Genomic DNA, 25,037 nt, shown 5'->3' on the forward strand with positions numbered 1-25,037 from the left:
TTGCACAGCTGCGAGACACCCGGTAACTTGCGCTTCCTTCAAGGCCTGCAGGACGCTCGGCACGGAACATCTCAGACGTATCGGAGCCCGGTGTGGAAATATCTATCTGTTCAGAGCCAAAAAGATTCTTTCTAAAAACGCTACAGGAATTGCATTTGATGTTCACTCCTTGATCTTTAAAAGCGATTTCAAGGCAAACACATAGTATCTTTAATTACTTTGATATTAAGACTGTTGCTGTCATACCTCTAATTTTCTTCCCTTTGGACATTTTTTTCATTGTAGAATTGAAGAAGTTGCCAAAAAAAATTCTAATAATTTCACAGTGCCATGAAATATCTCATCTGTTTGTGCTGCAAGATGCTTCAATAATTACAAATTTGTGAAGCTAAATATCTTAATTTTCATGCTCGGCTGTTTATTCTACGCCTTTTAATAACATGTGACAGGCAAGATCAAACTCACGAGCCCCTGTGACGTTGTTCAAGAATGCAAACCACCGTGTGGTCGTCTCTGCCTGAACAGCTTTTGCTTACATTTACCGATTTCCTTCATGAATATGGAAGGAGTGAGTAGTACCCTTGTTTTCATCCGTGGCCTTTTCCTGACCCAGAATGCATCCTGCTGATGCTCAGAAAACCTGAACAAGGGGGTCACGCCGGACGGACGCAGACACACGCTCCCCTGTGGGGAAAACCACACTACACTTGTATGTTCAAACGTGACATTGATTTTACAAGGTGGTCGGGGATGGAGGCTGACTTCCACGTCGTGAGCAGATTTGTACTCAGACGGATCTCACTCCATTTGGAAAACAGAGCGACTGTTCATTGTGATTGCACAACACAAATAAAAGGGTTTTATTACACTCGTTATCCCTCTGTAATTTTAAACAGAATGCATGCAGTAAACAAAATCAACCAAAAGGAAAAAGGGGTTTCAAGAAAACAAATTAGGTTTTTTCATCTCTTTCTAGTCACGACACTCTAAACTTCCTGATCATGGCTAAAGGCGATGCAAAACCAAATCCTCCAGATAAAATGCAATTTCCATATATTCATGATGTGTTTGCCTTGGCATATATATCTAATCCTGAAGAGATCGGCGCAATCACCCAAACAAAACAGAGGCTCACTGCAGTTTCACTGTTTGTGATGCACGAGTTTCCTAAAGTAAAGTTCTTCACAACTGTATGTTTTTGAGTCAGATATCTTGAAAACAGTCAGATTGGAGATAAACGTAATGTGAATGTAAATGTTATGAACAGGAAGCGACCCTTTGTCCTTCCATCTCGTGCCACCATACACAACTACTTTATCATCTACCTGTCACAATGTTGAGAATGAAAAGCATCAACTACAAAACTACTTGGTTAGCTTTAGAAAAAGATTGAGGTTTGGGTTGAAATAACTATGAAAGTGGTGTTACTTAAGTGTGAAATTTACGTGACAAATAAGTCAATGTTTGGGATGAAATAACTACCGAAGTGGCGTTACTTAAGAATAAAAATAATGTGACAAATACATCAACTTTTAGGTTAAAATAACTACAGAATTGGCATTAACTTAAGTCTGGAAGTTATGTGACAAATACTTCAACGTTTAGGTTAAAATGAGTGCGGAAGTGGCGTTACTAAAGTACGGAAGTTGCGTGACAACTACATCAACATTTAGGTTAAAATAACTATGGTAGTGGCGTTACTTAAGTACGGAAGTTATGTGACAAACAAGTCAACGTTTAGGTTAAAATAACTACGGACGTGGCGTTACTAAAGTATGGAAGTTATGTGACAAATAAGTCAACGTTTAGGTTGAAATAACTACGGAAGTGGCGTTACTAAAGTACGGAGGTTAAGTGACAAATAAGTCAACGTTTAGGTTAAGATAACTACAGTAGTGGCGTAACTAAAGTACGGAAGTTACGTGACAAATAAGTCAAAGATTGGGTCAAAACGAATACGGAAGTGGTGTTATTTCAGTTCGGAAGTTACGTGACAAATAAGTCAAAGTGGATTTCTGGTTTCATTATTGAGTGGATATAAATTGATTACATGGGATATATGCAAATTACGGTGCACTGCTTTGTATAGCTACGAACAATGTATGAGAACAACTTGAACTGGGACTCCATATTGTAAAACGGCTTAATAGTTGTGTAGATGATTCATTTTATTGCATTTATTTTGATCAACATTCGAGGCCTGGAGTTATCAGAACCATATCAGCATTATTAGTGTGCAGACAAAAGACTTCCATTTGTTATTGTAAAGCCTGTCTGAAAACAGATTGCAACTGATTTACTTAATAAACAGAAAACATGTCTGAGAGAGAAAATACATTTCCTTTTTATAGGAAACACTTTTACATGACAGTTTACATTAAAAAATACTCTTCAAGGTTAATTGGGCTATTAACTCAGTAAAGATATCTTTGGATTCTTTTGTGATGCGTCATAAAACAAACTTTACTTTCTTCCAGTCTAATAACTTTTTTCCTCCTAAATAGATAATTAACTCCTTTATTTGCAGTTATATTCAAACTTTTATCTGTATTATTAAATAATGAATGAATACAAAAGAAGTAAATTAATCCCATGAATGGCTGCAGGGGACAAATGATTGCTATTTGGATGTATTCAGCCTGGATATGGACTATAATCATGCGAGGCCAAACCTACTATTACCTGAATATTTCAGCTCAAACGTCGCCATGCAGAATAATCGGGTTGGATTGTTTTGACAGTGTTTGTTATTAGTGACATCTTCAGGACTCATTTCTCAAGACATTTAATTGGAAATGAGTTTCAATGAGCATTTAATGTGACACTCCCTCTTATAGAGCTTTACATCAGGTGTCAGCAAGTGTTTACATATTTTCTGAAATGGAAATATAGGTATTAATCACAAAGAATTAATATGTTTTAATGCATCAAGTGGTACGATATGACTGTCTTCTGATCCGTCACTATGATGGTTAAGTTTGGTACGATTCCTAAAACTAAAACTAAACTTTAAGTTTCGACCATGGCTCCCATTGAGGCCAATGAGAAAGACTGATTCCAGTATTTTTTAGACTTTATACATTTAAATTTGACTACATTTAGGCCAGCAACATGACTAAATAAACCAATACATGAATTATTCAACAGCTCTCCACCAGAATTGTATTCCTGGCAGCATGCAGAGGGCTTTGAATCACCATATTAGACTTTCATGTTGGGAAATAAATTGTAGTTTTTCATATTATTTTCTAGGAAATTTCACAGAAAAAAAACAATGTAATCTGGTGCTAATTATTGGGCAAATAGATGGAAAGGTTAAAGCGAGTTATATCAGAGTTTTGGTTAATTGGATCAGGTTATAAGCAGTTGTTTATTTCCTGCTCTGTGAAGAAATATAACAGTTAACTGAATACATATTTATACAAATAAGACTTGTTGGTGTTAGGTGGCTTCAGGAGACTTTGACTTATTGCTAAAATCTTGGCTAGAGTCTTGTTTCAGACACTACATGATTAAGGTTGCGGTTAGATGGTAATGGGAAACAATCTTCCCAAAGTCATTGATTTATTGACCTACCCATCCACTCCGACCTCCCGACTACCTGCTTTTGCGACTCTAAAAAAGTGTCACGCCTCGTCCGTCTTCGTTCCTGACAGATGAGAGTCAAAATTCACTTGGCGGCTACATGTAAAGATCGTTTGTTTCATGTAATTTTTTCTTGTGCCTCTGAGGGGAATGGACAGCCAACTCCCAATCTGGGCCTGAACCGAAGCACAAAACAGATATGTTTCACAACATCAGGACTAATTGTGCGTTGATATATTAACGAGAAAACCCTGCACATGTTTAGATCATTTTTGAAAGTTCACCTCACCTCAATGTCAATGAAACATGACAAATCAAACCCAGAGAAAGCTTCTCTTTGTGAATAAATCATACACAGCAATGACAACCGGCAACTGACGTGTAATTTGGTATCAAGTCTATAATGATGGTGAGCAATCCTCTATAATAGCAGTGCCACATCAATATCTTCAAATGACTTCTATTGTCTCTCTTCCCAGCGGTGTAATTCACGCCATGCTGTCGTCTTTGTCTCGTGTGCAAACCCCGCAATGGAAATCAATACTTTTTCACGAGATAACAAAGGATGTTGTACCTCAACCCTGTATTTCTCAAGATGGATTTAATCAACAGTCGCGTGTTGTTCATTTTACTGTAGCTGTCCTTTTTTTGTAATCAGTTTCATGTGTCAAAACCTTTTGGGGGAAATATTTCTTCGCAAAGATTGTGTTTTCAGAAGAAACGGGGACAGCTTCAGTATAAATGTTAGAGAAGGCAACGTGTTCCTGGAAGGTCACCTGTTTGAATTCGCAGATGTGCCAAGGTACTGGGGAAGTGAATGAGTAACACCCTCCAGAGAGAAAGAAATGGAGACAAGAGACAGAGAGAGAGAGAGAGATAGATATAAACGACCTCGGCCTCTGGAACTAAATGTCCCCGTACATCTAAGAGCCTATTAGAAGTTTCTGCCTCTTTTTCCCTCTCTGCTGCATATCCGCCTCGTCCTCCCAGCTGTGTCTATCAAGAAAAAAGGAGGAGATGAAGGCCCCCGTCGATCTCCTCGGGGAAATAAACTAAGCATTTGTGACTGGGGTGTATCCACATTTGCCTCAATGCTAGATGACAGGCTTCTCGCAGGAGATCAGAGATTTGACTCCTGTCCATTACTGGAGACGATATATAGATGGGTGACTTTATATTAGATGGGGCCATTGGTGGAAATTAATCCGTGGGGAGTCAGCAGGGTCACTGGGTCCGATATTTATTGAATGTCCAAGCTGGTGCTTCACCAATCGGTATTGGCAGGTTTAATTTCAGTGTGTTATTTATTGCCTATGGGCGATACGAGTACAGGCAGTTTACATATAAGCATAATTAAGCCCAATTAAAATGGAATTGTGTTGATTAATTCAACAAATATAGTAAAAACCAAGATGCTGCCACTTTACAAATGAACAAATACATATCCAAAATGTCTGGAAACGTTATCTTTTGACTGTTCGTCCACCAGCTACTCACTAATTGTGTCCCTCTGCCATTTGGTGCTCAACCAAAACAGTAAAGTTGTGGGCCTGACAGCTTAACAATGAGATGAAACTCATTATAAAGCTCCATAAAGCCGAGGGGAGCTGCAGATTCATGAGCGACCCCCTTTCACATCTGATATATTATAAAAAAGTATTGATTATAGCAGCTTTAATGTTTGGTTAGGTTCAGGCACAGCGAACAATTATGGCTACAGTTAAAATGACTCCTTCATTAAGGTTAGGGGACCTTTGTTGTCATGGTTACAATGATGATCACTGATCGTCAGGGTTGGTAATTTATTTTAGGTTGAAATTTCCATTACAACCCGACAGCAATCAATAAATCAAATGCTCTGCCAAAAGAAAAAAATAAATCTGGTTTCTGTGGATGTCGCAGGACTGTAAGAATCCCGTCCAATCTTATCATTTGAGCCGAATGAAATGCTTAGATCTAGCTACCTGCAAGATTTAGAGACTTTTGGTAACCACTTTCATTGGAAAAGAGTTACCAACACTGGGCTGGAATTTTAGGTTGGAAAAAAACCCTAAAAAAAAGGCTTCAGTGCCGTTCTTTGCTCCTCTTTCAATGAAGAAATACTATCGCATCATCTATGCTAACCTCTTTAGATCATCTAAGCCATGCTCATAGGAGCCAGAAGCTCCTCACGGGACGCCGATTGGTCCGTGCACCGACGGTTCAGACAGATTACTTGAAGCCGAGATGGATTTTCATGTGATCTCGTGATAAGAATCCAGCAGCTGTGCAAGGTAACTTGTACACCAAAATCGAATAAATCTAATGTGGATTAACACGACATTTTCCTAAGCACGCTCGTGCTCACCGCAGGGTGAACTCTTTCCGCTACCACTATTTTTTCAGGCGTTTTTCTCTCAGGCTTATTGACGCAGCACAGGAGCTACAAGCATTGTACATCAACTGCATGTTTACATCGTCTCTACTTTATAATTCCACCCCAGTTCACAGGTCACAAACCCTCTCGGGCCGTGTTCTTTAGTGCACTTGTCATACGCTACACCATAGTGCTTTCAGGGCCTGATGTGCATATTCATCAAAAATGCAGACAAGGCACTTTGATCACAAACTACTGGGGCCTGGAGAGCCGGTGCACAGGTGTTCGCTACCTTGACAATGTCACTGTCTCTGTCCCATCTGGTTCTACTGTAACATCCATATGCATGGTGTTTTCAAGCCTGCCTGTCATCTCGCTGCACTTCACCCCTTCATCCCCCCCTCTCTCTTGTCACACCACTGAGGCTTCTATCGCAAGAGCACCTTTATATACCCTTGCAGTGTCTTCCACAACTCCATGATAATGCGTTTCATACATACAAAGGCTGGATTATTATCCAAAGTTATGGGGGAAAGTGCGAGCTCAAGCAACTTTTACTGTATGTGCGGGAATTGCGTTATCATGATGTCTATCCACTGGATGCAATTCATGTTTTGCTGTGAAGGAGATATAGCTTTAATTCCACCCTTTTGCCTGTTACTGCAATACAGTACGGCTCAGTTGCAATTTGTGCATTTGAACAAGGCTCATTTTGAGCTGAATAGCACTGCAACAGACTGTAGTGATGATGTCATCCAGAGGCAAACCCCGGAGCTGCTCCGCCGACAGTGAATAATGGAACAACTGCTACGACTCTGACAGCAGACACGGTGATTTTACTGGTGTATGGGGACATGTTCTGATACATAGCTGGAAGCCCCTACATTCACATAAAAGCCATTCTATGAGCAGCCGGAGTGGGTCAATAACTGACTTCCTGCATAGGGAGACATCTGCTAGTTGGTAGACATTAACTTTATAGTGCAAAGTCCTCGCGACGGGGTGAGTTTTAGGGTGGCTTTTTCCTTTAACTTTAAGACATTACCTCTTTTTTGTGGAGAAACTTAATCGAAATAACCTAATCGTTAACAGAATTATATAAAATGTTAATAAATACAATGATACTTCATGCAATAGGAAGTCATTTTTAAAGCAAATTGGGCAAAAAATCCATAATAACCTTTCAGCATACTGTAATTCAAGTGTTCTGAGAGCGAACTAGACTTCTGCACCTCCTCACGGCTCTGTTTTCAGGCTTTAAAACAGGTCATTTCAGAGAGAGAGAGCGTTCCTATTGGCTGTTTATTCCACGGAGGAAGCTGTCAATCACTCGTGAACTCTGATCAAACGGTTAAACTAGGCAGCGCTGATCGAATATGATCAATATTTTGTTACTGTAATGCCTATTTCTTGTGGAAAATGTTTTCAGAAACATCAGAAATAGGCATTACAGTAACAGAATATTGATTCACATTTGATCAGCGCTGCCTAGTTTGACCGTTGGATCGGAGTTTGAGAGTGATTGACAGCTGCTCAGAGCCGAGCTCTGATTGGTTGTTTTCCTCCAGTATGTGAACTCTTGCAGATGCTATTAGGAGCACCGGTGGACACAGAGGAACATGATTTTTTTAGTTTACTTTCATGCACTATTTTTGCTCTAATTCTACCTACTGCTGCTTTAAGTGTTTTTTAGTGCAGTGCAGCAAATGAGGCGAGCGCATCATCACCCACATTATGCTCATAATCCTGTCATACATGATAAAATATCTTGTCTAGAAAGACGAATAGTCCTCAAACAAACACGAGCACACGTTTTGTTAATGTTTCTCCATGGCAAATTAAAGTAAGCCGCACTCGCGCAAAATAAATCGCTCTGACACACGGCTGCATCGTCCAACACCCGGGCCCAGAATTGCTGAGCTTTTCGGTGCTTTTGCCAGGTGGAAGTGTGAGCAATAAGCACCATTTAGGTTTTTTTTGCAGAGCAGAGCTACAGAACAAGCGGGAGAAAAGCAAGGCAACCCCTCCAGAGACAGAATGCATCAAGGTTAAAAAAATAACTGTTGTGCACCTTGGACGCGGTGCCAAGTGGAGTCAAGTACAATCGTGTCAAAAGCGGTAACAATGAACGCTCGGCGGCGACCTTGGAGAACATCACAGTCCTCTTGGACTAACTTGGACGTCCAAGTAATTATATTTTTGTGCTTCTGGGAAAAAGTACAGAATGAAACATATTTTGCTGCAGCATAATCTACTTTTCTTAGTAGGGTGTTATTTATGTCTGATGTTTATTAGTTTGAATATTCAAGTCAATAAATCAAAGCTTCTTTTTGAATGTGTTCCTGCATTTGAAATCCTTTGGCGTTGAAAGTGAAGCAACTGTGATTCTTCTGTTATCCTCCAGACTCACATTTGGTTATATAGACCCGACAAGTTGTGAAAATGTAATTAGAACACCTAGCTATTAATATGAAGCAGTTGGAGGCTGGTGGCTGATTATTCATTACCTCTTGTCTACACACTTGCACAGCTGCCCGAGCAGTGTGTCGCTGTCACTGTCGCCCCATCTGTTTGGTGCTGGTGGTTAAAGTAAACCAATAAATGAATGAGAATAGGGGAGACGAGGAGGGGCGTCGGGGGAGAAAAAAGGAATGTGGAGAGAGTGTCATGTAAATGAAAAATATTACAATGAAAGGAACAAAGAAGCTAAATTGCTGCGTTGAGGTCTCAGCTCTATTATTATTTTTTAATGATGGGTTGGGGCTTAAAATGTGGCTTGACATGAATGCTGAAAGGTTTTCTCTGAGGTTGGGTTTTTGGAAGAAATTATACGACAGCAGAAAGAAAATGAAGAAATAAAAAAGCTCATCTGCACTGACCTGCTTTAAAAAGATGCTATTTTGAGCGCTCTATCTCAATTAATCAGTTGAATTTTTGCTTTTCAGAAATTAATGAGCTTTCATCATTAGGTTTTGATTGAGTAATTAATTTCATTGAGTACATCTGACAGCTTTATGTCATGCACGGTAAAACTTGAAATTACATGTTAATGGAGGTCTATGGAATTAAGAAAATATAGAGAAAAAAAGATAACATTGATGACTTTGAGGTAATGACACACTATCAGAGGCCATTTCACTGAGTAAAACAGGTGCAGTACAAGAGAGGTCAGTGTAGAAATGTACCCTGTAAGCGGACAGATAACCATCCGCGGTGATGCTAAACCACTGATGAGGAAATATCATGTGGCGTGCCAGCATGCAAACCCAGTGTTGGTGTGCTCGCTAACTTGGTGGGTTGCCCAGTAGATTGGCACGATAGATAGAAATGGATATAAATGGACGGGCAGGGCTAAGCAGGAGAAATACAAAATATTATAGTACTTGTATCGCGTTTCCTCATCCAGAGTTAAACATGTTGGGTCTCTTGTGATGTTGGTTGTGCCAACATTTACAACGCCAACGTCTTTGTGTTTGCCGACTAGATGGTCGTGATAGAGATGGTAAGGATAATTGTCTCTGTAGGAAGGGATCATTAACTTGACTGACAAAGAGGAAGAGGCAAATCAGTGGATGTGTCTCAGGGGAAACATGCAATAGAGCAATAAATAGTGCACTAATTTAGTCTTTTAACCCCTAAATAAAGCATGCGGAAGGTTTACTAGCATGTGTGGCAGCCTACATGGCACTGCATCGCGTTTTCTCCACTAGAAGAGCACCCTAGAGTGGTTCTGCATCACGTTTTCTCCACTGGAAGGGCACCTTGGAGGGCTCTGCATCACGTTTTCTCCACTGGAAGGGCACCCCAGAGGGCTCTGCATCCCGTTTTCTCCACTAGAAGGGCACCTTAAAGGGCTCTGCATCGCTGTTTCTCCACTAGAAGGGCACCTTAAAGGGCTCTGCATCACCTTTTTCTCCACTGTAAGGGCACCCTCGAGTGGTTCTGCATCACGTTTTCTCCACTGGAAGGGCACCCTAGAGGGCACTATCAGTTTTGTATCTACCATAGAGGCATCCAAGAGCGCACTCCTGTGTTTAAACGCCATGAAAAGACCAAAACCAACAATGCATTAGCCCATCTCTTGCACTCAGTCCCAAGCCCATTGATTTCTTCTGAAGAAGTAAATACAAATAATAAATAATTATACATTACAAATATATATTTCAAAGAAAGTGTAACATAATTTCATAAAACAGGTGGGTACTGTAGTTTTCACCAAAAATTACCCAAACAAGAGTAAATAGTGCACATGTTGGGGACTATTTTTATGTGTGGATTAACACATTTTGGGTGCATGTGGGGGTATTTACTAAGTGGCAGCAGGACGGAGTGTGTGGGATTGGCTGAAAATAAACTACAGCCCCCATGTATGAATTTATGAACATGTCACCCAGTGTTGCCGTGTGGCTCATTGATGTGTTTTTTAGTAGTTTTTTGGGCAACAACGAAGCTCTATGGCCCAGAGGAGGAAGCTATATCAGGCTTTGGGTCCAAGTTATATCAGTTCCTTGTTGGTTTTTGCTCTTTTCATGGGTTTTGTTCGCAACAATATAGTATATCGCTAGACTTTACACAAGCTTTTACACCTCGCCATATCATGTCGGCTGAAATGTGTCCCAATCCGTCCTTCCTCTATCAAGATAAAAATGACACACTGTGTTGTCGTGAGGACAGAAATGTCCACTAGAAGTTGCACCTCTGCCTGAGATGCTGAGGTGTGAACTTGTATATGAACCCATCTGAAATCAGAGAGTGGAAGCGGAACTGAAAGAAACAGCTTCGAGGGTCAACCCGGCTTACGCAACGCACTCATTTACAGTACTTGCATTTTAGATGTATTGCATTTATTGATAGAATTTGTAGCAGCTGCTGGATGAAAAAACACACTAACAAGCGAGATGAATATTGCATAAGCGTCTACCTCTGTGAAAAATGAGTTAAAAAGGCAGAAGACAATGAGAAAAAAGACCTGCTTTGGCACTGCGATGTCACAGTGGGTGCATAAGAAAATATAATGGTTCATATCTTGGGATTATGGATGCCAAAACTCAGTTGTTTTTTTAAAAAAAAATTTTTATCCTTGCTCTTTCACATCACATTCTTTCATTTTTAATTAATCTCCGAGCTTGGGAAGTCTCACAAACCAATTAAATACAGTCGGTCCTCTGCCTCGAGTTGTTCATCAACTCAGAACCTGAAATACTCCGCCTGTAAAAAAGCACCGTGTGTGTGTGTGTTCACCGAGTGTGTGCGCATGTAGCTCTGCTTCAACCTCCTGGAACCTTCAAAGGAATAAAATACATGAAAATCCATCTTGCTTAAAATTCCCCTTCCACTGTGGAGGCGAGATACTGGCGCCGTTCCATAAGAGGCGAGGCCAGATATGATCGGCCGAAGACTTTGCAAGAGCCTCCACCATTTTAATCCATCACGCTACATAATTTCTAATGCTGTTGACTGGGGACCGGCGTTCGCTGCAGTCTACACATCACAGGATGGTGCACTTTGCAGAATATTGGTGTTGAATTACCTAATGGCTCCTGGAGAGAATCGAAATCTTGACCTTTATCAGTTTGGAGGAAAATGACCGCATGCATTTAAGACCTCGCTGAGCACTGACACCATATATCTTTATCGATGACAAAGTGGTTCCAGAAACGTGCACTTTATTTTTACTTTTTAGCTTGCTGTGCTAGTGGCTTCCTGTTGTTCAGCTTTTAGCAAAACATTTAAAAAACTATTGGATGGATTGCTGTGAAATTTTAAACACGCATTCATGCTCCATTCAGGATGAATTCTAATCACTATGGTGATCATGTAGTGACATCATCGGGTCAAAATTTAAATTTCAATCTGCGACGACTTAAGGCCCAGACACACCAAACCGACATCAGAGAACTAGAAACGACGAAGGCCGACTCTTTGCGTCGCCTCATGTCGCCTTTGTCTTGACCAAAAGGTTGCACCTGAACGCACCACAATGATTACAGCTGACGGCCAACTGCGCGTTCTACGTTCTGCGCCTGCGTGAGATGACATAACTCTCCACACCAGCGGGAGGCGGTGGTCTGTATTCATCATTCAAAAAAGGAAAACAGGAAGACCGAGGACTACGGACCGTTGTGAAAATATCTGTGTATTGAATGAGACAGCGCACCTACACTAGTAAGGGCGTTATACGACATGACCCCGCACAACTTGCAACAGAAACTCTTTCAACTGCTCTAGTCTCATAATTATGTCATTTATAAAAAATAAATCCTGAGAAATCAAAGTGGTGGAAAGTATTGAAAAATACTGGAATAGGTGGTGCCACAATTTCCCATTGCCACCCATTAAAAAATATATTTATGCATGTCCTTACAAAGGGTTCAGTACTATCCATAATCAACCAGAAAGTGAGATGTAGTTGGATGCAGTACATGCAAAAGGAAGTTCTTAACTCTTCTAGCCTACACACGACTAACAGCGCTGTCCATGGTGCTGAAACAACAGCTAAGCACTAGTCACATGTATCTCAGCCAGTAATGGTGTTGCTTTTGCTATAAATACATAAAGCTTAAACAAAAAACACAACTGAGGGGGCTAAGCCGCCATAAGACCTGTCGCAGCGTCACTGATCAACTCTCATGGGAATGAACAGGAGCTCGCCTACAATGCTGTATCCAGTTCTCTTCATATATCCATGGGACTGATGGCAGCCCCCTGCTGCAAGATTACAAACAAACAACTACTACTTCCCCCACGAAATATCACACCCGTTTGATCAGGAAGACCTCGAGGATTACATTGATGAACATTTCATACGACTTTGCGCCACGGCCGACATGAAATTAGGACAAAACTTAACCAGCCTGCAAGAAATCCAACTCCATTCACAACTGCCTTGGCCTCACACCCCCATCGCGACGGCCCTGCTCACAGAGCCGCTAGCACGGTTGCAGACCTTTTAGCCTGCAAAAAGTGTTGCCATTCTTTTTACTGCACATATGTAGACACTCAAGTGAATGAAATGAATAAATAAGAGCAACACGTAGCACCTTATTAAAATGTAATGTGATTAATCTTTACGCCCCGGTACATCAGCTCCGGCTGACCCATTTTTACGCCTCTGCGCTCCCCGACGCGGTTCGTCAGTTAGCAAAATTGCTCTGGAAAATTAATAACATATCATTATGCATTTAAGGTTTAACACAATTAAACATCTTGTTGTTTATTATCGTGCAAATATCGTGTGTTATTTTTCCCCACTCCGGAAACATCCGGGGACGCTTAATTGAGGGGACTAATGACGTTTAATGGGACAACAAAGACATCATATCTGTCACAGTAATGATAATAAATAAATAACATAGGATGCTATGAAACACAAGTGGAAGGAAGGAAAGTCACTATGATATCACTATGATACTGTGGCACAAAACTCGGACGCACGTTTGTGAACTGACGGCTGGATGACAGCTTTCAACTTGCACCCCCCTCCTCCTGCTTTTTCTCCCATTGTCAGAAAATATCTCGTCTCCTCTCGACTCAGAGTTGGGAGCTGGCGGCTTGTGGTTGAAGGCTGTGATAGGATTCAGGGAATAACTGCTACTCTAGATTAAGGATGGAGATGAGGATGACTAGTGACTGACAAAACAGACTTCTGGGAGGGCTTAGTTACTATATAGTGTCAAGGTCAAGCAGTGGTGGGGGAAGACTCGACGCGGGGAATGCTAGATGATGATGACGGAGGGCGTCTCGCGTGTGATGTCACGAGAATTACACTAACAACCCCTTTCTGCTGATCTTTAATAGTATTTATCTGGGAGAGAGAAATCATTTATATAGCTTAGAAGAAGCAACTTTTTAATGTGCTGCACCTGCTGAGAGCACACACACTGTGTAGGAGAATGCCCACTGTATCCCTCCAATGGTTTACATAACTGAAATGATGTGCTTCAGCTCTTCTCCGCTTATCACCACGAGCCACACTTTATTGCCGGGGCCACCTCAAAGAAAATTAAATGCAGCCTCATCCGTTTGATACCCCCCGAGCACATTTTGTGAGGTTCTATTGCTGCTGAGATATTGTTGAGCTGTTGTATTTTTTCAAACGCTACTCCCCCCCGCCTCACACCACCCCCACCACCACCACCACCACCCCAAAGATCCAGCTAAATGCCATATTTTCTCTCTTTTTCACCCGCAATCACAATGGCTCACATTAGCTTTTGACTCCTGTCTAACAATGTCCTTCCGGGTGGTAAAAACAATGACTGTTGCAATGCCATTTTTTCTATTCTGCTTAATATTTCACAAGAGATATGTTGCACGAGCCTCACAAAAAAGCCCTGCAAATCATTAAATTATAAGACTGAATGCCCCTCCTCCCCAAATTAAGCTTTTTGCTCCAGACCGTTGATCTATGGTCCGTTCTGCTAAACAAAATAGAAAAGCAATTAATAACATATTGGAAAATTAATGACTTTTTTCTATTCAAATAAGTATTCTTTAATGTCTCTTTGGTCTTTTTTTGCACTAATGATTCTCAGTAACGATGTTTTTACTCCTCTCAGAGATGTTTGAAATGTTAAAGTGACATAAGGGGATATAAATGGGACTCAAATGCATCACCAGTCTACTGCAGCAGCATCAAAAACATCTCCATGTGCACGCTGAACCCATCTATTGCTATGCACGGCCGACACGTGCACGACTTATGTAATGCTTGCATATAAATAGAGAGGCTGTTGTGGGAGTGCGGCTCGGACACTTCCCTTCTCCCATTACAGTAATTGAATAGTACTTTTGTTGTGGGCAAGTGTTTGGCTGCAACTCTACAGCAAACAATGATGGCTTTAGAGAATATGTCCCCGTTTTACTGCACGTTAATGGGGCCTTTGCTGCATGAAAAGCTGATTTTGGACATAAAGAATATGCTGCACGTGTGTAATATGTCCCTTGACCTCTGACCTCAGGATGCATGAATTAAAATGGGTTCTATGGGTTCCCACGAGTATCTCCTTTACAGACATGCCCACTTTATGATAATCACATGCAGTGTTAATGTATTATTTACGCCTATTCTAAAATGGTGTGTTTGAATATTTCTGCATACTGGGGTCCCTAAACAGGCTTGGAATTACATAAGTTGGGTATCACTGTAAAGCTGAGACTCTTATGGATCCAATGAGCCCAACTGTATTCATGTGTGATGATGTTAGTCTCCATAGTAGCCATTTCATATAGTGAGACTATTTTTTAGGGACCCACATCTCTTTTTTTCGACGGGACCCCAGAGCAGATTATTCCGGCCCTGTATTAAACAAACTGTTTACATTTAATGGCTTATTTTTTTTTGTAAAATAAGCATTAATTTTGTCTGAGCAGCAATCACTGTTCCCGTGTATGTGCTTTTGTCCCACAGCCCTATTATTTTGTGTGCTGTGCTAATTATTAAATATACATTTGAGTATTGAGCTCAACATTTTAGCCAATTACCTGCAGAAGCTGTGGCCTTGCAATTATCTCTCTGCCTATTATTATTTTCATATCACATAAAGGCTGTGATTACAAATGCTTTATATTCTCTGTCTGGCACATCGACCCCCTTTTTCACTGCACACCACCTACTTCTGCTTCACAAATGTGCCTGTGTGATTGAATACAACCATTTCCAATTTTCAATATACCTGCTTTTTTCAAGAGCGAACCCTGAAGTAACACGTTCACGCCTTTTTTTTTTTTTCTTCTGCAGATTTTCTGTGACGGAATAATGATGCAACCGCCTTAGAAATTAGTGCAACTTCACATGTTTCATTTCAAAGTTTAAGCAGAAAGAAAACCAAGACCTGCCAGGACACAGGAACTTTGCACCGAACCTTGGCATCTGCTGAATGGCTCCGGGTGTATTGCAGCGACTGTGATCAGGATTGCGCACTCATAGAAAATGAAAGGATTTCGCAGCAACATTTCTCTGCACGTACTTTGATACAGGATTGGACATCAATCCCAAAATTCCCTGGCGGGTTCAAAAGACTTCCATGCATTAGAAACAACAATATAATACAGCAACATTTCAGTACAGCTTAAGGAAAAGGCTGGAACGTTAACAACCTTCCCTTACTGCCAGTGACACCACTGCCCCCACCACCACACACCTTTAGTAGACGGTTCTCAAGCCCTGCCAGGTCTCTCCATACTGCAATACTGTAGCTGACTTCTAAATATCTAACTATTTATTGATTTTTAATTCCTTCCTCAATATTACCACCTAGTTATTATTATTATTATTATATAAATTATTTATTTAAATTTCAATATATTTATTTATATATATATTTAAGAGTTTATTTCTAGAGTTATTATGACTATTATTTATTCTATTGTCATTATTATTATTATTATATAAATATTTTTTTTTAATTTCATTTTTTGTATATATTTATTTATATATTTTGAATTTATTTAAGGTTATTACTAGAGTTATTATGACTATTATTTATTATAATATGTATCATTATCATTATATACTTTATGTATTTTAATTTAAAGAAATTATATATTTATTTATATATTTTAAATATATTTAAGAGGTTATTACTAAAGTTTTTAAGACTATTATTCATTTTATTATTTATTTTATTATTTATTTATTTATTTATTTTTGGGGGGATGTTATACCTCATGTCAAGTTCTGAGCACCACCTTATTTTCTTATTTTTTTTGTGTGTATTTTCCCCAGTTCCTATCATTGTTGTACTACTTGTAAAGTCACTGATGTTTTGTCTTTGCGGCAATAAAAAAAAAAAAAAATCATTGGCGGGGATGAAAAAAAAAATCTGTAATGTTGCTGTTATAAGTAAAGTTTGAAATAAAGTTATATGCAAATCTAATTATTACAACAGTTGTAAAGCTTCAGAATGCATGTAAAACATATTCATAGCTTCTGTAGACAGCCCTGACTCCTCACAACCAAACAAGACTGACTTTTAGTAAATTCAACAATGCAATTAAGACAATCTCTCACTTCACCTAAATTACACACCCATTAATAAGGTAGCACAGGGCTCAGCCACGCCGTCCTGACAACAGTCATGCAACCACAGAATTGTGATTTAGGTGCGAAGTGGTGGGAGATGAACTTTAACGAGCTAAGGAGGGAGAGAGGAGACACTTTTTGAGAGCAATTAGAGTGTGGAGAGGAGAGAGGGGAGAGCGATTCGGCGAGGAGAAGTTGAAAAGTGAGTGACTCTGCTGACTGAAGTCTTGAGGGTCATTCCGCGGCTGGAAAGCCCGGAGAGACAAGCGGGTCGAGACTGATTGGCTCGATGAACAGGTCAGCATAGAGAGAGGGAGCGCTAAGTGTCCCGGAGTGGCAGAGGATGCACTGGTGGGCAAAAACAGGACCAAGGGGGGTGTGGATCTCTTGGACGTGGCATGCCAGCGCAGATTCAGAGGGCTGAGTTTGATACAATCAGACTGGGGCGGCCTGGAGGAGTGGAAGGAGCAATTTGGGGATGGTGAAGGCGAGCTAGGAGTGGCTAGAGGAGCAGGAAGATAATAGATATTCAGCCTGAATTCTGACCACAAACCATCTCTAATCTCAAACTAAACATTTCAGTTTCAAGTCTTTAACTTGAACATATTGACGTCAAAATGGTCATTTTGATGTGATGGAGATCCCAATAAGATCCATTTAAATAAATGTGAGCTTCAGAGTTTGCCATGTAAAAAGTGTATGATTACTTCCTCGTGTTTTTCATATTTCGGCTGACCCTAATCCCAGCGCTTCCTCTCCTAACCCCGAGCAAGATCAATACTTTCCTCGCAGAACTATTTGTCCTTCAGCGTCACACCTTTATTTCTGGTGCTATGTTCTGGTACACCGTGACGCAGAAGACCTATAGAGGTCAGGGACTTCTTGGACAAAAAGAGAGCAGCTCAGTCTTGTCGAGACTGAGTATGAAGTGGCCGGCGGGCATCCGTCGGTCTCCGAGGCATGCACAGAATGAGAAAAATAAAGTGTTGTTGTCGCAGAAACGGTACATAGGAGAAGTCGCGATCAGAAGGCCGAAGACAGAGTCCCCAGAGGAGAAGACGAGTGCTGACAAGAGCCACCACCACCACTATTCCCACTAAGAATGCCAATGAATTTAATGCTGCATCACCAGATCCACATGTACAACGGGCTCCTAAACCCAAGGAAGGGCTCCTCGGAGATTAAGTGTGCCGTGCAGTGTTATGTTTTAAAATTTTAACTAGCTCATAAGTTCCACGTATAAAAGCAACGACTTGAAAATGGAGTATATTCTAGTAAAAAAAGATTTTCCTCGCCTGTACGAGTCCAATTATTCCATACTAATTTTGTACTTAACCACATACATACATTCCCATTGGCTTCGCCTCAAGATAAACTTTCATGTGTTTCCATTTGATTGATAGGAAGTTTCTAAAACAGGGTACCTGCAGCGGAGATGACGGCGTTCCCGCCATCAAAGAGCTGCTGCTTTTCAAAGAACAAAAGTACGATGGCCTCTCGCAGGGAATGTCTGCTAAGTTTACCTTTCAGACGGTATTGCACAGCTGCAGGTTGAAGTAATTATATACTGTTAAGCGCGTCCCCCCGCGGCTTATGAGAACATGGGAGAGTGAGAGGAACGTGTGCTCTTGAAGTATTATATTCCTCCGAGAAGCACTCCATTTTTTTTGCTCTTTTTAATATTTCATTATTTATTTTTTCCTATCCCAGAGTGGTTTGACTTCAAAGGGCTGAAACATTCCTCGAGTATCCAGGTTTCTATGTCTAATTAAGGATTCGAGAGGTGCTGCTTCTTGCAGCCATGTGGTTTTGTAAACAATCAATATTTCCCTGCTAGAAATAGGTACTTCAGAAGCAAATATGATGGGACTCGAAATCAAAAAAAGGCACCGTCTTCAGTAATCAACCTGCTGGAATCGGGCTGTCGTTGTAAAACACAACGCAAAGCCACTCAACGCGGCGATATTAGCCGTGATTACCAGTGCCAGCTACATTCTGCCAGATGGAGGTTTCGCCTATAAAATAATAAATCATGATCATGCTATATTGTACTCCTTGGAAATAAATATTCGGTATCAAACAGCTGACGTGCCTCAGGCATCAATCATTGCCTCCATAAGCAGAATAATAAAAGGCAGAACCTAATGTGAGTACAAAGTAGCCTTCAGTTGTTGTACAAATGATTGTCCTATTTGGTGATGCATTTATGATCAACCCTGTGATACCTCTTTTTACAGGGGGTCTTTAGGGGGAGATAGCAGGTCAGCAGTAATGTCACATAGAAGTGGTGTACATCATCTGAAAGTTGGGAACCTGAAGATTAATATGAGATGCAGCTGTGTGTCAACTCGTTCCGAATCATAAAAAAACATTAATTAAATAATAAATTAATTGTAAAAGCCATTTTTTGGGTTGATACCAATTGTTACAAAGATTTGATGCTGAATTTACCCATTTTTTACCAATCAAGAATTGATGAAAATTATCAATAATTTTTCCAAAACACCACATTAAGACACCAAGACCTTGAGGAACACTATAGAAAAAGCCATGCTGTGATTTGGTTTCAAAAACTTTTGACATTTGGAGATTTCGGCAAGAATTTCCTTTTTCGGCGAATGGATGGCGAGCTCTTCTGTTGTGTAAACTGCTCAGAAACCCCCTCATTGTCAATCTAGCTAGGAAAGCCATCCATCCTCTGAATGCTCAAGGTCTGTAGTTTGTGGCTGTAAAGTTTCATGAGGCTGTGATTATCCTAGACGTCACCACAGGTCATTTTATACAGTGAGGTCAAGTTTAAAAAAATGGTCTCACTACAATGAAATGTCTCCTATGGGGACTAACATCATCACACATGAATACAGTTGGGCTCATTGGATCCACAAGAGTCTCATGTTTCCAGTCTTTCCCAATTTATGTAATTCCAAAATTGCATGTGAATATCAAAAAGTGGGCATGTCTGTAAAGGGGAGACTCGTGGGTACCCATAGAACCCATTTTCATTCACATATCTTGAGGTCAGAGGTCAAGGGGAAAATGGCCATGCCAGTTTTTCCTCGCCAAAAATTTAGCCCAACTTTGGAGCGTTATTTAACCTCCTTCCTGATGAGATAGCATGACATGGTTGGCACCAACGGATTCTTTAGGTTTTCTTTGATATCTAAAGCTCTAAACCCGGCTACAGCCTCTGAAAGACAGTAAAGTTGGTCGGGATCTCAGAGGGTAAATCAACAAACCTCTGTTGTTTTAGAAAAATCCTGCGTATATTAAAGTTTTCAAATGAAAATGAGTGAAAATTAATTCAATATCAAAGGCTGTTTAGACTGGGTTATGTGTGAGACAGATTTCTTTTTGGGCTCACAATTTAACCACAGTCATCCACATTAATACGGCAGGCTGGGACTTAGTCCAGCTATTAAATTTACATAATCTCCTGGTGAAATGTGGCTATTACTGTAATCATACCACATCAGAGAGATTTTCTTTTTCTTATGAAAGGGGGAATGAAGACAAAGAAAAAGTCTTGGAAGCCTTTTTAAGATCTAGCCAGCTGGTAGTTAAATCTGCAGTCTGTGTTTTAATATTTCTTAGATGGTAACAAAGACTTTGATTCTCGATTAGAGCGACGCGTGCTGAACACAATTAAATGTGACGGTACTGCGTTGTAACTCTAGTTCTATGATCACGGACGGAGTCTACCTTAAATTCACGACGGAAGAAACACATCAGTGGTGCTGCTGCACAGCCGCCGACAGCGAGGGGTCAGTTGCCCCGGGTCCTGGGTCAAAGGAGGTGGTGATATCAACTCATAAATATCACGCCAAATGAAAGCTCGGTCACTCGCAGTCATGAGCTGAGCGGCCGTAAGTTCAGGGCAAGATATGTAACACCTCACCGAAGGTTAGAAATATAAACCAGCACAAAAAATAACAAAAATGACCAAACTAACATGTTGAACAGACAGACACTTACAAAAAGGAACATTTTTGGAACATAAAAACAGCAAACCTAAACTCAGTCCAGCGCGAGGCATGATGGGAAATGTGGCAATATTTTAGTACGAATTCTCGTTTTGATCTGCCCCCTTTTGCCGCTTTTTTTTTTTACGTTAGCTTGGTAGTAAAATTCAGAGAATCGGGGACATTAAAATGCAAGGAGCGTATTGAAAGTATACATCCAAGTTATCTTTATGAGAATTATATAAGAAGAAGAAGAAGAAATATTGATATTTCATTAAAGAGAAAGTTGTCATAGCCAAGCGAAGTCCGTATTTTACTCAAATTTACTGACTATGTAATAATTGCTAGTGTCCAGGTAATACTGTGCAAAAAGGGCTTAAAGGGGAAACTTCACCACCTTCTACGTGGATGTCCAATCAGTGCTGATGGTAAATGTAGTCCAAATAAATTCCCCAGTTCGTGCTATCAAAGATATTCTGTGCTACATTGACCGAGAAAGCTTCTCCTGCTCCCCGGCTGTGCCTACATGTACCAGGATGCATTGCGTGTGAGCAGCGTGTTCACTACGTTTGATAAATAAACAAAATAAACTCACAAATTGTCAATGAAGGAAATATTCCAACAGAAAATACAACCAATATCTTAACTGAACTAGCTTAATTAGCTTGTTAACTCATCGTAAAACACACAACTTCATTCAAACATTTAAATAAAACTCACCACAGCCATCTTGGTTAGTCTTTCCACTGGTCCGACAATCGGAAACTCAATCGTCCCATAATCGTCCTGCTTGTCTACGGCTGAATATCCGAGTTTTTGAGCGGCACTGTAGTTCTCCCGCGTCTACGACGACGTCACTTTCATGTCACTGGATGAAGTAGAACAACAAATCTGCAGACTATCCCTTTAATACTGTAATATAAACTATTAACTAGGATTCTGTTGTTTTGCTGTTGCAGTTTGCCACATGCTCAATCAGGGAAAGTGACACCAGGTGTGCATCATTAGGTCCTCTCAGCAATTAGGAACTGCTCAGCTGAGGGGGAGACTGGGTGAAGATGTTCTGAAGTAAATGACTGTTAAAGTTCTCATGTGTGTGTATACTGTATTTGTGCACATATAAAACTGTAGTAACTGTGTAGTAACTAAGAAATCTCCAAAAAATGTTTGTTATTTTTTGTATTGATTGATACCGTATATGTCTGGCTCCCCCTGTGGTTACCTGAGCAGTTGGTACATTCCATTTACAGATGAGAAGATAAAGGACCAGAGAGTTTGAGGTGATCTGTTTACCTGTTGTCTTAAAGATTATACCAATAAAGTACTTCAAGCATGGCATAAACTATGTGTCTGTGTTGTATAGGCTCCTAACAGGAAAAAGAAATTACAAAATAGACACACTTTGTCAAGCCTAAAAGGTGTAGTGCTGCTTTATTTCCCCTCTAAAATAAAACTTAAAATTACTACTTTATAATATTATGACTTCATTCTCATAATACTTTGACTTTTTTCACGTAAACTTTTGACTTTATTCTCATTACATTACAAATTTTTTTCTCGTAAATTTATGACTTCAATCTCATAATATTACGACTTTTTTCTTGTAAACTTATGACTTTATATTCATAATATTACGACTTTTTTCTCGTAAACTTGGGAATTTATTCTGATAATATTGCAACTTTTTTTCTCGTAAACTACTGACTTTATTCTCATAATATTACGACTTATTTTTCGTAAACTTGGGAATTTATTCTGATAATATTGCAACTTTTTTTCTCGTAAACTACTGACTTTATTCTCATAATATTACGACTTTTTTCTCGTAAACTTATGGCTTTATTCTCATATTAGGACTTTTTTCTCGTAAACTTATGGTTTTATTCTCCTAAAATTATGACTATTTTTCTCATAATATTCTGACTTTATTCTCATAATATTAAGATTTTTTTTCTCATAATATTCTGACTTTATTTTCATAATATTACGACTTATTTTCTCGTAAACCTATGACTTTATTCTCATAAACCTATGACTATATTCTCAAAATCTCAGATTTATTTATTATTTCCTCAATGTGGCCCTAATACTCCGTCATAGATACAGAAGCATTTGCCTAAAAGGATATAATGCAGGAAAGGGAGAAAGAGAGAGAGAGGGGGGGTAAAGGCGCAGCGGTTGAATCATCAAGCTTGGTGGAATTTCAGCAGCTGCAGAGAAAGAGGGGAGCAACACATTGTTAAGGAGATTAGAGGAATAGTCAGAGGAGTGAATCCCTTTTACTTTAATCCCATATGGGTTTAAATGGAGAGGAGACACTGTTTGAACATTTGTGCAACCGGGGCAACAGTCAGGATTGAAAGTAGCCACTGTCTAAACCTGCTAAAAACGGGGCTATTTTTAAAACATCTTTTATCCTGAAAGCAAGAGCAAACAAAACTGCATGTTTTATTATATATTTTTCATAAATGTATTGTCCCCTAATTCCAATCAGTGAATCAACTTCGAACATAATCACAACTAATGGAACTATCTGAATGCAGAGCCACAAATTCTGCAAGTATTGTGATTATTACAATCACGCCTCGCATCTTCCAAAGTGGAAGAACTATAATTGCGCTGGAATGGTGCTGCAGTTTAGCCAGAATGATAAAGGCAAAGCACATTTTCAGCTGAACATTTGGCAATGAAATGTGACCTTGGCTATGAAAAAACACAAAAGGCTGCGTTCACAAAGTGCATGCATTAGAGAAACAAATTAAAGGGTTCACTCCAGAGGGAGATTTCTGTACAAAAACGGGAACCGCTGAGTCCGGAGACTGTAAAGCAGGTGCACTCCTTAACGTACTGACAACTGATGATTTGGCTTTAAAAGCAAGCAAGCTGTTTCATTACAGAGTTGAAACCCAAAGTCATGCTGTCAAACTATGTGCCATTTAGCACGCCTTGAGCCAGAGAGAAGGGACTAATCAGTGAAATGATCCTGCCAGTGTTGAAATGTGCAGACAAACCTGAACACTGTGTACCCACATAGTTGTTTCAAAATGATTCAAAACATTCTGAGGAACCAGAGTATTCATTTTTAGTCAAATTGTTGTACATATATCTGCTTTTATATTTGAAATCTTGAAGTTTTTTGCGTTTTTTTGCAGTTTTTTTTGCGACCAAAGATTGGTCTGTGTCCCTACGCTTCAAACTATGATGCTTGTCAGTTTTGGACAGTTTCTGCTTGGTACACGCGTTGTGTATTTTCAAAATAAACTTCAGATTTCACAGGAATTGTAGAGCTTTCACTCATTACATACATACATACATACAGTGGTTTTTCAAAATAAACAGACAGTTTCCGCTCTTTACAAGAATATAATGTCTTTTCAAAATAAACTTCCAACGTAGGTTTAGTTCGTTTTTAGGTTTGCTTACGTAACAAAAATACTTGGTTAGTTTTAGGCAAGAAAACTACTTGGTTAGGGTTAGGAATATGTTGTGGTTTAGGTTAAAATAAGAACGTACAATAAGTATGCTTCTTACGTAACCGGCACATCAGTAAGGTAAAATAAGTCAACTGAAGCTCTAGGTACCCCTCTAGCGTCAGTTTTGGACGTGCCAGGGACATTGTGTCAGTTTCCGCTCTTTACATGCAGTTTATTTTCAAAATAAGATACCATGTTCACAGGAAAACTTACGGTTCTCGCTCGTTACATGCATAAAGTGTCTTTTCAAAATAAACTTCCAAAGTACATTCATTCATTTTCAGGAGAAGATCATGGTTTGGGTAGAAATAAGTACATTTGTTAGGAAAAATACATACGCTTGATACATAACAGGTGTTTCTAAAGTATGTAAGTTATGTAATAAAAGTAAAGTAAAAGAAGTAATAATTGAAATATCAACATATTACTTTACTTTAAATTTGTAGAAGAAAGTGAGTTCAATTTGAAAAAGAAACAAGATGTAAGGTAGGTCAAAAAGCCCTCATGCTATTTTAGTGTGTCTATATGCATCAAATAAATTATTCAGCGCTCCATCCTCAGCCATTGTCTTTATCTTGATCTTAATGCTGACTAGACAATCCTTCCCCCCTGAACATAAAGACAGTCTTTATCCAGGTTTT

General features: G+C 39.7%; 2 long non-coding RNA genes across 2 annotated transcripts in view; one reads left to right on the forward strand and one right to left on the reverse strand.

The window, feature by feature from the left end:
* LOC141763044 (uncharacterized) overlaps positions 1–21,882 on the reverse strand; it is a 59,595-nt gene extending 37,713 nt beyond the window's left edge. The window contains exon 1 of the long non-coding RNA XR_012592976.1: positions 21,644–21,882. This is a non-coding gene — a long non-coding RNA (uncharacterized LOC141763044). The remainder of the gene's footprint in view (positions 1–21,643) is intronic.
* LOC141763043 (uncharacterized) overlaps positions 1–25,037 on the forward strand; it is a 346,783-nt gene that overhangs the window by 138,400 nt on the left and 183,346 nt on the right. The gene's annotated exons all lie outside the window — the stretch shown is intronic.

Source organism: Sebastes fasciatus, chromosome 24, assembly GCF_043250625.1.
Source record: "Sebastes fasciatus isolate fSebFas1 chromosome 24, fSebFas1.pri, whole genome shotgun sequence".
NCBI lineage: Eukaryota > Metazoa > Chordata > Actinopteri > Perciformes > Sebastidae > Sebastes > Sebastes fasciatus.